Source organism: Sciurus carolinensis, chromosome X, assembly GCF_902686445.1.
Source record: "Sciurus carolinensis chromosome X, mSciCar1.2, whole genome shotgun sequence".
Taxonomy (NCBI): domain Eukaryota; kingdom Metazoa; phylum Chordata; class Mammalia; order Rodentia; family Sciuridae; genus Sciurus; species Sciurus carolinensis.
The window spans coordinates 63,592,374-63,609,318 of NC_062232.1; the positions used below are offsets into that span (position 1 = coordinate 63,592,374).

General features: G+C 35.3%; 1 pseudogene; it reads right to left on the reverse strand.

The window, feature by feature from the left end:
* Window positions 1-4,807, reverse strand: part of LOC124971521 (growth arrest-specific protein 7-like) — a 31,155-nt pseudogene extending 26,348 nt beyond the window's left edge.
* Between the last annotated feature and the right edge of the window lie 12,138 nt (window positions 4,808-16,945).

Consider the following 16,945-nt stretch of genomic DNA (forward strand, 5'->3'; position numbering starts at 1 on the left):
ATTCAAATTAAGTATTTACATTTCTTTGTCACATATATTAAAAATAAAATAGAGACTTCCCACACATAGATGGATGTTTACATGTGGCTTTATGAAATAAAGCACATTAATGACATAAATGTATTTTTTTCTGTCTTCAAATATCTATTTTCATTGAAATACTTTTAGAGATGTAACATATGCTAATAGGTATTATATGCACTTCTACTAGGTACACATTCCACATTCAGTTAAACACACATCAGGTTACTCTGAAATATTTAATAGATAAATTGTGAGTAATCAAGGAAGACTTAAAAGGGTGAAAGATCAAACTATTTTCTTAGTCTTATTGTTTACATACCCCACCCTTGGCCATGCTTCTACTACTGTCCGTTCTCTTCAAATATTGCTTCTACATGCATAAGGAGGTAAAATGCAAGTATTGAAAGGAAAGTGGATATCATGAAGAGATACTTTAAAGGATAGAACAGATGAAGAGAAATGATAATGATATCTCTATTCATTATTGTCTCTCCACACACAAAAAAATCAGTTTGTAAATCTGTGTATCTTCTAGGTGCAAAACCTCATACTTTGTGCATTTAGGATATATTTTGAAGCAACAATTAGCTAGTTTACTACTATGTGCTGAATTATATACCCAACTCCCAATTTGTCTATATTTGGAGATATGGTTTGTAAGGAAGTAATTACATTTAAATAGAGTTAATGAGGTGGAGCCCATACGGTATAGGAATAGAGTCCTTAAATAAAAATAAAAGAAAGAGAAAAAGGACATCAGGGAGATCATGCTTTCTTTCTCCCTGCCATGTGAGGACACCGTGCAAAGACAGACATTAATAAGCCAGGAGAAAGCCCTGACCATAAACCAAGTCCTACTATAACGGTGAGAACATAAATTTGTATTGTATAGGCCACCTATCCTATAGTATTTTGTTATGCCAGCCTAGGCTGGTACATAAAACTTTAATTTATTGATCTCTTGGTGGTATATCTCATTATCAAAGTCTCCCTGTAAGATTTCTCCATTTTTTAAATTTTTAAATATTATGGTATTAAAGCATAGATAGACTCAATTACTTGAACAATGTGAAATATCCAGAATTCGATAGAGTTGGAAATCAAATAATAGTGACTGACAGGCCATGGTTTCAAACAACATGGAATATTAAGCAATAAATTTCATGAAAAAGTAAAAATATTCTACTCCTCTAAATATTACAAAACAGACATTATCAAACAATGAAATTTCCAGGGACAACACATCAAAATAAATTAATTAAAATAGGTAACATGGAAATAAAATGCATCTTCACATTACCTACTTGTAACAGAAATTAGATAATTAAAATAAGTCCTTTTAATAGTTCTTAAACTCTTGGAGGGAAATATAGGAATACCACATTAAGATATAGGCACGGGTAATGATTTTCTGAATAGAAACCCAATAGCTCAGAAAATAAAATCAAATGTTAACAATGGGATTGTATCAAATTAAAAAGTTTCTTCTCTGAAAAGGAAATTTTCAACAAAGAGAATATAAAACTTTTAAAAGAATATATTTGCTAGCTATTCATCTGACAGAGGATTAATATCCAGAATATGTGAAGAACACAAAAACATAAAAAAGTACATACTTCAATAGAAATTGGGCACATGATCAGAATAGACACTTCTCAAAAAGAACTACAAATGGTTAATAAATATATGAAAAATATTCAGCATCTTTAGTCATAAGGAAAATGAAAATCAAAAGTATCTTGAAATTCTATTGCACTATAGTCAGAATGGTTATTATCAAAATAAAAAAAAAAACAAACCAGCATGGTGGCACATGCCAGTAATCTCAGTGGTTCAGGAGGCTGAGGCAGGAGGATCACAAGTTCAAAGCCAGTCTCAGCAAAACCATGGTGCAAAGGAACTCAGTGAGACCCTATCTCTAAATAAAATACAAAAAAGGGCTGGAGATGTGGTTCAGTGGTCAAATACCCCGGAGTTCAATCCCTGGTACCAAAACCAAAAATAAATAAGTAAGTAAGTAAGTAAGTAAGTAAATAAATAAATAAATAAATAAATAAAATGCTTGTGAGAATGTGTAGAAAAAAGGAATCTTCACACACTATTGTCAGGAATGTGTACTAGTATAGTACAGACACTATGGAAAACAGCATGAAGGATCCTTAAGAATTTAAAACTAGAACACCCATATGATTCAGGTATACCACTCCTGGTTGTATATCTAAAGGAAATGAGGTAAGCATGTAAAAGAATTACCTGCATACCTATCTTTCATGCAGCACTATTCCCAATAGTCAAGTTATGTAATCAACCAATTTGCCTATTCACAAATGAATTAATAAAAAACAAATGTGGTATAAAATACAATGCAACATTATTCAGCCATAAAGAAGAATGAAATCATGTCATTTTCTGGAAAATGTATGAAACTTGATGCCATGCTTTTAAGCAAAAGTAGCCAGACACGGAAAAATAAGTAACTTTTCTATGTGGTAACTGACACCACCCCTCCCCCCCAACACACACACATAGATGACCTGAAACTAGAAGAGGAACTATTGGGGAAGAATAGTGGAGGGAGTGCTGAGACAGGTTATGGTAAGAGATTAAAGGAGAGGGTGGATATGATTAAAACATGATATATCATTATAAATATTAATCCTAATTGCATAGATTAATGAATTTCATTGAGACGTATTTCCAACTCTCATAGCACATCCATAAATTACTTAGAAACATCATTCAGAATAAGTGGTACATTGTATAAAAATTATTTCTTTAAAGGACAAAAGTAGATTGTATGTGGTTCCTACATTCATGGTATTTCAGTAGTTCAGAAAGAAGTCTATAGTAAGTAAACAAGGTTCAAACACATTAAAAATGGTGACAAATAGAGGTGTAAACAAGACGTTAGAGTTATTCAAAGGAAGAGATCACATTCATTTGAGGAATCTTTAACCTATCATGGTAGACAGATTTATGAGTTAGCTAAAACTGAATTTAAACTACATTTGGTTATACTCCACTAAGCACCATGTTAGCCTCTGTTCGACTCATCCAAGAAAATTTATTTTGTATGGTATAGGTGAATGATGGAGATTTTATTGTATATTGATGAGAATAAAGGAGAAATACTTTACTGTGAACCTCATACTGCAGGCATTTTAGTAATCCCAAATAGATATGTTTGCATTCTCTTAGAGTACCTCCCTTTTCAACTACCACCTTGTCACTTATCTTTTTCTATGTATTTCCCCATCAAAACACAACTATATTCTATTCCAGCCCATTCTTAACCCTATGTTCCTTGGACATTCTATTGACCCTTCGCTGTTGGTACTGTTGGGAGATGTGGAAAACTTTTTGAGGTGGGGCCTAATTAGAAAGGATAGGCCACAAGAATATGACTTTGAAGGATATATGTTGTATCTGCCCCCTTCTCTTTCATTCTCTTTCTTTTAATTTCTCTATTTTGGTTACTACAAGGTGAGCAGCTTTGCTTTAATATAACTTCCATGATGTTGTGCCTCACCAAAAGCCCACAGCAATGGGATCAAATGATCAAGGACAGAAACCTCTGAGAATGTAAGCCTGAAATAAATTTTCTTCTTTTCTTTTTCTCAGGTATTTTGTCATAGCAATGAAATGGTGTCTAACAGAAGTCTTTATGAATATGCACCATAGGAAAGCATGATTTGCAAAAAATATTTAAAAATGAAGAGGAAATAATAGAAGAAAATAGGATGGACATGGGCCTTAAGGGTTAAATAAGAGAGTTTTATATATTTGGAAAACATTCTAGGTGACATTAGAAAAGATGTTAAACTAGGAGTATCTCTAAAAGAGAAAAATTCTAATCCTGAGTACAATAAACTCTTCATTCAATTTAAATTATTACGCTAATTGTACAAGTGTTTGGGATATGTTGTGGTAATTCTATACATATATAGTGTATATAACAATAAAATCAGTGTACTTACTATTTCCACTTCCTTAAATATTTTTTTTAAAATTTTTCTAATATGTAACAATTGCACATATTTATGGGGCACAGTGTGATATTTAATACATTTATTCAATATGAATGGATAAAATCAGAATAATTATAGTTTTTCCTTACCATCTTCGTATCATTGTTTTGTGTACACAGCCAGAAAATTTGTGATCAATGAATAATAGCCAGATCTGGTGGAAATAAGAGGGAGAAAACACTAGGGAGAAGAGACTGGGGGACTATATATGAGTTAATTGTCCAAAGCACCCAAAATGTGAGAGAAAATATCTGCCTTTCATTTCCATATTCATTGAAAAAATTATCACTGATCACCAATTTGGTTAGTTTCCAGAGATAGAAATGTATCAGAAATTCCAATCTAACAAATGGATGATGTAATTACCATAAGTGAAAAATAGGAGAGGCTTAAGCAGCTAGTATGAGCTACACAGAGCCAGGGAAGAATTAATAAGTACATATCACAGAAGCCCAGTGCCTGCCCTGCATACTGTGCCTCCCCCAACTACCACCATGTTGGGACACCTCTGCCACCACCTTTGATCATCCCCACCACCTCTTCAGACATTTTTAGTTTGGGAACCTTTCATCTTGGGACACCTGCCAGGGTCTAGAAGCTCATTATCAATGTACCTACCGGTTAGCTGCTGCTTCCACCACCAACTTGGGATGTGGCCAAGGGATAACAGTCAGGACCTGAAAGATCATCAACAAGGACCCTGCAGGCTTGGTTACATATGAGATGTCTCTACTAGGTATGTTAATAGACACCATCTTGCTCCAGAGGCAGGAGAGAACCTGGCAAGGGGTCAGTCTGTGGGAAAAGAGTTTGAGGGCATCTTGATCCCAGCTCATCCAGCCAACCAGCCACCCAGATCCCAGAGATTACTCAACCAACACTTGCTGGGACTCAACATCAGACTGGTACATGACTTCACCCATCACTAGGTCTGACTGGTTTGGAAATCAACAGGGTCTTCTGGCCCCTCAATTCCCAGTATCCTAGCCATCCCTTAGTCACCAACCAGGCCCAGTGCTGCAGCTACACGACTGGCCCACAGCTTTCAAAATCTGGTCCCGATTTGTCCAGTAAAGAATGCTTTTCAGAGACAGGCACATAGGACCCAGTGCTCAGCCCTCAGGACCTCTGGGGTGAGAGGTTCCTGATTGGGAAATCCGATGGGCAGGGGCAGGAGAGATAAAATTTAAAGACTAAATCATAGACTAGGAATTTTGGGTTCCACAAGTGAGGAAAGGGGCTAAGACTAGGTTTCTGTGTCACACAAGTGGACCCCAAAGGAGAGTCCTGGGATGCAGTCTTCCAGAGGGACTGGCAATTGCTATACCTTTCCTCCAGGAGTCCTGCCTCCAAATCGAATCCTCCCACCTTAGCGGGAGGAATTACCAGCAAACTCAAGACAATCCTGCATATCAGAAGAAAAGGGAAGTAGAGAAGATATTGAACTCCAACAGAGAAAAAACCTGTTCAGTTCTTCTTTAAGACTCTTTTTTCTTCCCTTTTTTTCTTTTTTCATTTTCGCTTTCACATCCCCATCATTTTTGACATCAAGTACCTTTCATGCATCAGGCTACTAAGGACCAGGAGGTTTGAATAATATATTATAGTTTTGTTATAGGTCCTTTGTTTTAAACATACTCTCTTTATTTTCCTCTTATTTATCTGTTTGCTCAGTGTCTCTTTCTCCCTTTTCTCCTGCTAACAACCAACTTCTTTTGGTTCTTCTTCCACTCTTCCTATGATCTAGTACCTCTATATTCTCACTTCTTACCTCATCTTATGTACTCTTCCTGCCAAACTTTCTTTGTCCACTATTAGAAATTGTAGGCCTTTCTGCAAACCTGCTGCTTATGGTGTAGATACTAATCAAACTCATCATCTCAGTTTATTACAACAATACTGTTTTTGTCTTAAGAGGAACTATTTGGTTTAAGACTGCATATTTTTGCACTGGTGCTGTTAATATTGATCTCTCCCTTAAATACCAGGTATTGGAAACCTGTAGATACTACAAATCTATAGGGTGAAAACTATAATACCTTGGTTCTGCACTGATAGAGGGGAAGATTATGAACAACATGAAAAAACAAGGGAAGAATGTGCCCCAAAGAAATAAGGATGCTATATTAATAGAATCCACTGGAAACACAGTAGAAGAAATGTCAGAAGAGGAGTTCAGAATGTACATAATTAAAATGATCCATGAAGGAAAGGAAAATATAAGAGAACAAATGCAGGCAACAAAAATTTCAATAAAGACTTAAAAGACCAAATGCAGGAAGCAAAGAATTATTTCAATAAAGAGAGAGATTCTGAAAAAAAAACAAAGAGAATTCCTTGAAATGAAGGAAGCAATAAACCAAATCAAAAACTCAATAGAAAACATCCCCAATAGATCACTTGGAAAATAGAACCTCAGAGAGTGAAGACAAAATATTTAATCTTGAATGTAAAATTGCCCACACAGAGGAGATGGTAAGAATCATGAACAGAACCTCCAAGAATTATGGAATAACATGAAAAGACCAAATTCAAGAATTACTGGGACAGAGGAAGTCTCAGAGATAGAAACTAAAACCAAGTCATGTTAAAAACAACAACGACAACAAAATCCAAAGTGCCCAGGAACACAAATCATATCTCAATAATAACCCTTAATGTTAATGGCCTAAACTCATTAATCAAAAGACATACACTGCCAGATTGGATTTAAAAAGAAATCCAACAGTATGCTGCCTTCAAGATACTTATATCATAGGAAAAGACATCCACAGATGGAAGGTGAAAGGATGGGAAAAAACATACCATGCGCACACACAGACTCAGTATATAAAAAAAAAAAAAAAAAAAAAAAAAACAGAGGTTTCCATCCTCATAAAAGATAAAGTGAACTTCAAGCCAAAGTTATTCAGAAGAGATAAATAAGGACATTTCAAACTGTTTAAGGGAATCATAAATCAACAAGACATAACAATCATAGATAATTATGACCCAAACAATGGGGCATCTATGTACGTCAAACAAACCCTTCTCAATTTCAGGAATCAAATAGACCACAACACAATAATATTCGGTGAACTTAACATACTTTCTCACCACTGGATAAATCTTCCAAACAAAAATTGAAAAAGGAAACCATGGAATTAAAAAATACAATCAATAATTTAGACTAAAGAGACATATATAGTATATCATATCCATCAACAAGTGAATACACTTTTTTTCTCAGCAGCACATGAATCCTTCTCTAAAATAAACATATATTATGCCACAAAGCAACTCTTACCAAATGTAAAAAAATAAAGATACTACCTTCCATTCTATCAGATCATAATGGAATGAAATAAGAAATCAATGATAAAATAAAAGATAGAAACTACTGCAAAACCTGGAAAATAAATAATGTTCTATTGAATGATGCATGGATATCAGAAGACATCAATCAGGAGATAAGAAGAAAATTATTAGAGGTAAATGATTACACCAATACAACAAAATCTCTGGGACATTATGAAAGCAGTACTAAGAGGAAAGATCATTGCATTGAGTTCATTCAATAAAATAATAAAAAGTCAACAAACAAGTGACCTAAAATTACTTCTCAAAGATCTAGTAAAAGAAGAATAGATCAACACCAAAAACAGGAAAGTAAAGGAAATAATTAAAATTGGATTTGAAACACTGAAATTGAAATGAAATAATTAAAAAAATTGACAAAACAAAAAGTTGGTTCTTTGAAAAAATAAATAAAATTGATAAACTTTTAGCCACATTAAGGAAGAGGAGAGAAAAAACTGAAATTACTAACATTTATGATGAAAAAGGAAATATCACGATGGATGCTATTGAAATACAAAACATTTTGAAATTATTTTGAAAATCTACACTCCAACAAAATATAAAACTCAAAGACATAAACAAATTTCTAGAGACATGATCCACTCAAACTGAATCCAGAGGACGTGGACATTATAAATACTTCAATATCATGCAATGAAATAGAAGATGCCATCAAAAGCCTACCAACAAAGAAAATCCCAGGAACAGAATGATTTTCAGCCAAGTTGTACAAGACCTACAAAGAACTAATACCAATACTTCTCAAAGTATTCCATGAAATACAAAAGGGTTTGGCAACCCTTCTAAACTTATTCTATGAAGCTACTATCACCCTGATGCCAAAACTAGACAAAGGCACATCAAGGAAAGAAAACTTTTGACCAATATTCCTGATGAACGTACATGCAAAAATTCTTAACAAAATTCTGACAAATCATGTACAAAAACATATTAAAAAGATAGTGCATCATGATCAAGTGGGGTTCATCCCAGGGATGCAAGATTAGTTCAACATATAGAAATCAATAAATGTAATTCATCACATGCATAGACTTAAAGTTAAGAATCATGTGATCATTTCAATAGATACAGAAAAAGCCTTTGACAAAATACACTATGCATTCATGTTCAAAACACTAGAATAAAGAGGGATAGTAGGAACATACCTCAACATTGTAAAGCCTATCTATGCTAAGTCCAAGGCAACATCATTCTAAATGAAGAAAAACTGAAAGTCTTTCATCTAAAAACTGGAACAAGACAGGGATAACACACTTTCACCACTTTTATTCAACATTTTCTTGAAACTCAAGCCAGAGCAATTAGACAGAGAAATGAAATTAAAGGGATATGAATAGGAAAAGAAGAACTCAAATTATCCCTATTTGTGGATGATGTGATTCTATATTTAAAGGATCCAAAAAATTCCAACAGAAAACTTCTAGAACTCATAAATGAATTCAGCAAAGTAGCAGGATATTAAGTCAACACTCATGAGTCTAATACATTTCTATTCATAAGTGATAAATCTTCTGAAAGGAAAATTATTAAAACTACCCCATTCACAATAGCTACAAAAATAATATACTTGGGAATCAATCAAACAAGAGAGGTGAAAGATCTCTACAATGAAAACTACAGAACACTAAAGAAAAAATTAAAAACTTAGAATATGGAAATATCTCCCATGTTTTGCATAGGCAGAATTAATATTGTCAAAATGGCCATTCTACCAAAGGTGCTATACAGACTCAATGCAATTCTAATTAAAATCCCAATGCCATTCCTCATAGAAATAGATAAAGCAATCATGTACTTCCTCTGGAAGAATAAGAGACCTCGAATAGCCAAAACATTACTTAGCAAGAAGAGTGAAACAGGTGCTATAAGAATTCCAGACCTTAACTTATATTACAGAACAAAAGTAACAAAAACAGCATGTTAGTGGCAGGTAGTAGGCAGGTAGACCAATGGTACAGAATAGAAGACAGAGACAAACCCACATAAGTACAGTTATCTCATACTAGAAAATGGTCCAAATAACATACAATATAGAAAAGATAGCCTCTACAACAAATAGTACAGGGAAAACAAGACATCCCTACATAGCAAAATGAATTAAACCCCTATCTCTCAGCCTGCACAAAACTCAACTCAAAATGGATCAAGGACCTAGGAATTAGACCAGAGATCCTACACCAAATAAAATAAAAAGTAGCCCCAAATCTTCATCATGTCGGTTTGGGACCAGCCTTCATTAACAAGACTCCCACGGCACAAGAATCAAAAAAAAAAAGAATCAATAAATGGGATGGATTGAAACTAAAAAGCTTTTTTTCAGCAAAGGAAACAACCAATAATGTGAAGAGAGAGCCTACAGAGTGGGAGAAAATGTTTACCACACACACTTCAGATATAACACTAGTCTCCAGGATATACAAAGAACTCAAGAAAATTAACAACAAAAATACAAAAAATCCAGTCAATAAATGGGCTAAAAAACTGAGTAGACACTTCACAGATGAAGAAATACAAGTGATCAACAAGTATATGAAAAGAAGTTCAGCATCTCTAATAATTAGAGAAATACAAATCACAAGTACCCTAAGATTTCATCTCACCCCAATTAGAATGACTATTATCAGGAATACAAGCAATGATCAATGATAGGTGTTGGCAAGGATGTGCGGAGAATGGTACACTCATACATTGCTGGTGTGATTGTAAATTGGTGCAGCTGTTCTGTAAAGCAGTATGGAGATTCCTTAGGAAACTTGGAATGGAACCACCATTTGACCTAGCTACCCCACTCCTCGGCGTATACCCAAAGGTCTTAAAATCAGCATACGACAGTGATGTAGTCACATTAATGTTTATAGCAGCTCAATTCACAATAGCTAGATTATGGAACCAACCTAGATGGCCTTCCATAGATGAATGGATAAAGAAACTGTGGTATATATACACAATGGAATACTACTCAGCCATAGAGGAGAATAGAATTATGGCATTTGCAGATAAATGAATGGAGTTGGAGAATATCATGCTAAGCAAGATAAGCCAATCCCCAAAAACCAAAGACCAAATATATTTTCTCTAATAAGTGGATGCTGATACACAACAGGTGTGTGTGAGGGTGTAAGGGAAGAATGGAGGAACTCTGGATTCTGTAGAGGGAAATGAGGGGAGATTAGAAGGCAGGGGTAGGAAAGATGGTGGAGTGAGACGGACATCATTACATATGTACGTGTATGATTACATGAATGGTGTGACTCTACATTGTGTACAACTAGAGAAATGAAGTTTTACTCAATTTGTGTACAGTGAATCAAAATGCATTCTGCTGTCATGTGTAACTGAATAGAACAAACAGTAAAAAAATGTGTATCTCATTCAAATATGATTCTATATGGAGCCAGCACATGTACACGAACAGATAACAAGATAGAATAGAATTTCACGTCCAAAAAACTTGTCTAAATGAACCATGAAAACAAAGATGCCCAGGACACATAATTGAAAGTAAGGTATAAAGTCGTAAGATAGGAGAGGGATTCAAGGAGAAAACAATATGGAAAAGGGAATCACAATGATGGATCATGGGAAGCAATTTATGCAATTCAAGAGAGAGTATGTTAATACCCTTCTGTAATTTTTACTTTTATGTGTCACTCTGACCAGATTGAAGGATGTCCTTATAGAAAAGAAAACCATTAAAAAGTATTTGTAAGTGAAGGTGGTTCTGGAAGAGATTTTCATTTGAATTGTTGGGTTAAGCATAAAATGTTACACTGACCAATGTGGGTGGACATTATGTAATCCATTCAAGTCCTAAATATCATAAAAATATGGAAATAAGAAAAATTTGCTCTGTGCTTGTGTTGAGAAATCTATATTTTCCTCTCCTTTCATATTGGTGCTCCTGATGCTCAAGCTGTCATACTCAAGACTGACAAACCTTTCACTCAGCTGGTTCACAGGTCTTCAGGTTTAGACTAGAAATAAACCACCAGTTTTGCTATGCTTCCAGCTTAAAGACAGGAGATTGTGAGAATTGTCAGTCTCAATAATTCTGTGAACTAAACCATCATAATGAATCTCTTTCTGTTTATCTGTATACATTATACATTGTTTAGGATCTGTTTTATAGGTATTTTCATGTTCTAGTCAGGAGGTTTGTGCTTAAGTTCAATGCACTCAAGAACATGGGAACAAAGAGACAGAAAACACCCTTCAACTAATATGATTTCATTGAATTGTGGTCTGGTTTATTGATCCATTCAAGTTACATATGAAATATTTCTTTAAACTTGTTGATTTCATATTAAATGTGCACAGAAGAGACATCTTTAACTTAATGTTAGTGTGTATGAAATTCTATGTCCTAATAAGTATGAAGTGTCTGAAATTTTTCCAAGATCATTAACTTACCTGTTATCATTTTCTTGAAATATCCCTATGAAAATAAAATCATTACTAATAATATTTGGAGGTAACACAATGTTCATGGAGGTCAAGTAAGTTTAATAGCTAACAAAAAAGAACTTGGGCACCAGTCTCTTTGAAAACAGTATTTTAGCCACATATGACAGGACCTTTCCTGTACCACCCAGATTTTATACTATAATAAGTATATTTGACTGACATATCTGACTTACAGCCACATTGCTGTAAGTTTGTTCCCGGACAATGACTGATTACAGTGGGAGTCCTAATTTAGGCCCATTTCTCCAAGACACCTCTACTGGGCAATATTAACTTTGGTACCACCATTAGCCTGCCTAAAATTTTCTTGTAAACAAAAGATGTTATATTCCGAGAATCCACCTTCTTTCACCCTATCCTTTGAATGGTGTCAAATATGCATCATAGAGTGAAAACTTTTCCAACCTATTAATAATTTCTTCTTTTTTTTCTATCAAGGCTTTTTGATTTCACTCAATAAAGTTCTTGCATATCTAATTCCATCCTGGCAACTGCCAAGAGGACCCAAACTGTTATAGGTGTTGACATGAAGAAAGGGTTTGTAGATTTGGAATTATTTGTGGAAAATTGATTCTTTTAGGTAAAAAGTGGGAGTCTAACTTTTGATAATTTCATTGGTAGTAACTTTTTTCTAGGGTAGCAGAATACTCTTACAGTTGCAATGATTAAAACATTTGAAAGAACTTAGCAAAACAATGATTACAGTGAAAGTGGGGTATGTGTATTGCCAAGTGGCATTTATAATCTGAAGAAGGAAAATGAGAAACTGAGAGCACTCAACCAATAGCTAAAAGATAAGTGTGAAAGGTAGATTGATTTGTTGGTACCTAATAAAGAGACATATTTCCTGCAGTGAAAAAGTACACAAAGGCAAGGGGAAGATACTGGATTTAATAGTAAAACATATTTTCAAATATTTAAATTTTCAGCAGGTAAGTTATGACCCCTGAGAAAAATTAGTATCTTAAATGTGGGATGAATATACATAATTGGATGCTTTGGAGGATTTTGAATCCAGACCTTCCAGGACCAGCTGAGCTTGCTAATGTTACCACTGCTCCCTAATAAGAGCTAGCATTTCTTTGATGAGAACAAAGGACAACTGGGAATGAAGAAAACCTAGAGATAGGGTGAGTCTTAGAATATCGTAGAAAAAGGAAATCTTAGATATGTTAAAACAATTGGATAAAGGTCTGAGTTTACATTGATATCTGGAGACCCAAAAGATAGTTGCAGGTTCCTTTTCAGAATGCAGGTCATCTCAGAGTTAGGTAACAAATGAAGTCCTATCTAAAGATCAGTTCAAAGAGGATCATCTGTACTTATGGACCTACCTAGCAGAAATTCTCCCACTCTGTTCCCAAATATATTACTGGAATCAATGTACTTTCAATTGAAATAGACTCACATTGAGTTTTGGCCTATTGACTAAATGTTATTGAAGATTGGAAGGCTAATGGAAACTTCTGAAAGTGCATTTACAAGATCATAAACTAAAAATAGAAAGTTATTTCTAGGAGATATAGATATTTTAATCATTTTGCATTCTGTGAGGTATGGTGATATCAGATGCAGAAGGCCAAGACAGAAAACAAGAAGAGGTTTTTGTTTGTTTTTTTGTTTGTTATATTCAAAATTTCTAGGGGAGAACACAGACAACAAGCAGGGCCATTCAATGGAAACACCAGTTTTGGCCAGGAGGTAGCAGAATTTTGTCACATGTGTCAAAACATGACCTATAGCACTTCATCATGATATAGAAATGATAAATCTGGAATCAAGCCTGAAGTAGATCAATAGGTATAAAAAAGCTTGATGAGAAGACATCCCAAACATTCATGTTATTCATTACATTTGCCACTGCACCTATTATCTCACATCCATGGTAATAGTCTATTTCCTGTATGATTAGCTAAAGGAGGAGGAAAAACTTAGGTTTTGTTTACAGATGGGTCAGTTCCATGCATGGTGGTAATCCAAAAAGGAAGGCAATTGCAGTAAAACCATATTAAATATTTACCTTGTTTTATGGTTTGCATGTGAGGTATCCTTCAAAATGTTCGAGTTAGACGATGCAAGAAAGTTTAGAGGTGAAACAGATTTTTAGAGTCATAATCTAGTCAATTAATCCATTCATAGATTAATAATTTGACTGAAAGCAGGGCAGGACTGGAGGAAGGAGGTTAGTGGTAGTGTGTCTTATGGATTCTATATTCTGTCACTGGCTCCTCAAACCCTCTCTCTCTGCTTCTCTGCTGTCATTAATTAAGAATTTTTCATCTATCACATCCTTGTCCATGATGTTCTGCCTCTCTTTTGCCAAGTGCAATGGAGTTAGCTGACCACAGACTAAATCATTGAAACCATGAGAAAAAATATTTTTCTTTTATTCTCAAAGTTGTTCTTGTCAGGCTGTCAGGTATTTTGGTCACAGCAACCAAAAACTGACTAATACCTAGACAGATACTGAGAAGTAGGGTCCTTATCATGACTAACCTGACCATATATTTCAGAAAAATATTAGAACAGATTTTGGAGAGTCATTTAGAAAAGACTGGAGATGCAGGCAGGAGAGAACTTAGAATGTTGTAAGCAGAGCTTAATGAGCAATTCTGGTGGGAGTTTAGAAGACCAGAATGAATGCAGAAAATACAGACCGTTTATGAAGTATCAGAGGGGAATGAAGACTCTATTCGGGATTGGGCTAGAGGTCATTCATCTTCCACTGTGGCAAATAACATGCAACATTTTGCACATGTCTTGAGAAATTCTACTGACTTTAAGTGTGGTGGACTGATTAATTTGGCAGAGGAAATGTTAAGGCATTATGGCATTCAGGTGGTGTCATGGATGTTGATGTCAGATTTTAGTCTGGTTTATGATGAGAATCATAAGCAGAGAGAAGAGCAGAAGGATTTTTAAAATTGCAGTTTGGCCAGAAGAGTGCATGCAAACTGGGGTTAAGGAAGCTGTGGTTGTTGAGATTACCACTACCAAAGGGAAACTAAGTAACTTGTATAGAGAGGATAGGAAAGATACCTTGAGGGCATCTCAGAAATCAGCAAGACTACCCTTGCAGGCTTACGGGTGTAAAAGTGAAAACTCATTTAAGAGAACTTGGGGGTACCCTCCTCACAGTGGAGGCCTAGGAAACTTTCCCCCCAGTATTTATCCACCAGGCTCAACTTCCTAGGCACTAAAAGGCTGCTTATAGCCATGGTCCAAGGTGGGCTAGTCGCAGCTTAAGCTGGCAACAGATGTTGGTATCATACACATGGCACTGATTGTGTGGGAATGCAGGATGCTTGAGTTAGGAGGTTATGGAGGTTTCCACCAAGATTTCAAAAGAAGACCTTGGAGGCAGTATGTAGAAATTTTGGAATCCCTGTGGACATTCCTTGAGATGCTTGAATCTTTGAGAATGAAACCAAAACTGCAGTGGATAACCCCAAGATTAAGAGATGCCAGGAATATAGAATAGTAGAATATCTACTGGATGAAGCTGAAACTTGTGCTCTAAACAGAACCAGACTGAGAGAGAGAGAGAGAGACAGAGAGACAGAGAGACAGAGAGAGAGAGGAACAAAGAAAGAGAGAGAGACAGAGAGAGAAAGAGAGAAAGAATATGTGGGCTGCAACTCACAAGGCTACAGAAGCAGGGATTCCCAAACCATTTGGAGATCATACCTTAACCTCATTTTTCCCAGATGCTGGATGTGGAGATAAAGTACTTGTTTGCCCAAGCAGGTTTTATGTTGCTTTGACTCCGTCCTTTCTTGTTATTCTCTCTTTCTCCTTTAGGAATAGGAATATTGACTCTGTGCCATTATGTATTGAAGTATGAAATCTGTTTTTGATCTTTACAGGGGCTCATAGCCAAGAATTTGCCTTGAGTCCCAGCAGACTTTGGACTTAGACTTTTGGACAATGCTGAGACTTTTAAGACTATGGGTACTCTTGGACATGGATTAAGTGCATTTTGATTTGTGAGATGAACTGGAGTTTTTGGGGGGCAGGGATTAATGTTATGGTTTAGATATGAGATATGCCCCAGAAAGTTCATGTTAGAAAATTTAGAAATGTTCCTAGTTCAAATGCTAAGATTATAAGAGCAGTCAACTAATCAGTAAATTAATCCATCTGACGGAGTAATAATTCTAATTCCATATGGGGTATGACTAGATGAAGTGGGTCTCAGGGGGCATGCTTTGGGAATTATATTCGCTCTCCCTGGATCCTTGCTCTTCTTTCTGCTTCCTAGGTACCATGAACTGAGCAGCTTTCCTCCACTGTGAACTTCTGTCGTGATATTCTGCTTCACCTCAGGTTAGAGCAGTGGATTTAGCTGACCACGGATGGAAACCTCTGAAACTCTGAGCCCCAAATTTTTTTTCCTCCTCTAAGTTGTTTTCGTTAGTTATTTTGGTCACAAGGATGAAAAGCTGAGTAACACTTTTTGAAAAAGTTCGAAGTAGGCAATCCTTCATTTCAATTGATTTTTGAATATTGTTAAGCCCATTATACACTTTGTGCAAAAGGAAAAGTGGCTTAAGGTGAGACTGTGTATTCATTGTTGGAGAGTTGATAATGAAGATAGTAGACTATTTGTCCCATGTCCTGGAAGAACAAAAACAGGGAGATCTGAGAATAGTGGGTCTGTATTAGTGACTTGTGGATGGATGTATCATTGTTGATAGGTATTGTAAACTTTTAAAAATTATGTTAATGCTTATCCAAAAAATCCAGTTGGAAAGAGGCACTGAACAAAAATTAGACTAAATGACACAACAGTTGACATTTACCTGTTTTATTCTGAGCAATCCAGAACTAGGATGGGTACATGAATGGAGTGGACATAGTGAAAAAGAATGGAGTTACATGTGGTCCTAACAGCATGAAATCACATTTTCCAAGATAGAATCAGTCAGGGATAACACACAACATATCTTTAAGAATGATTTGGCATAATATAATTCGAGATTAGCTTTCAAATGAAGAGTTGAATTTTCTGGCTAAATGCAATGCTCTGATAAGATGTGGTCCCATCCTACATGACTTAGCATGAATAT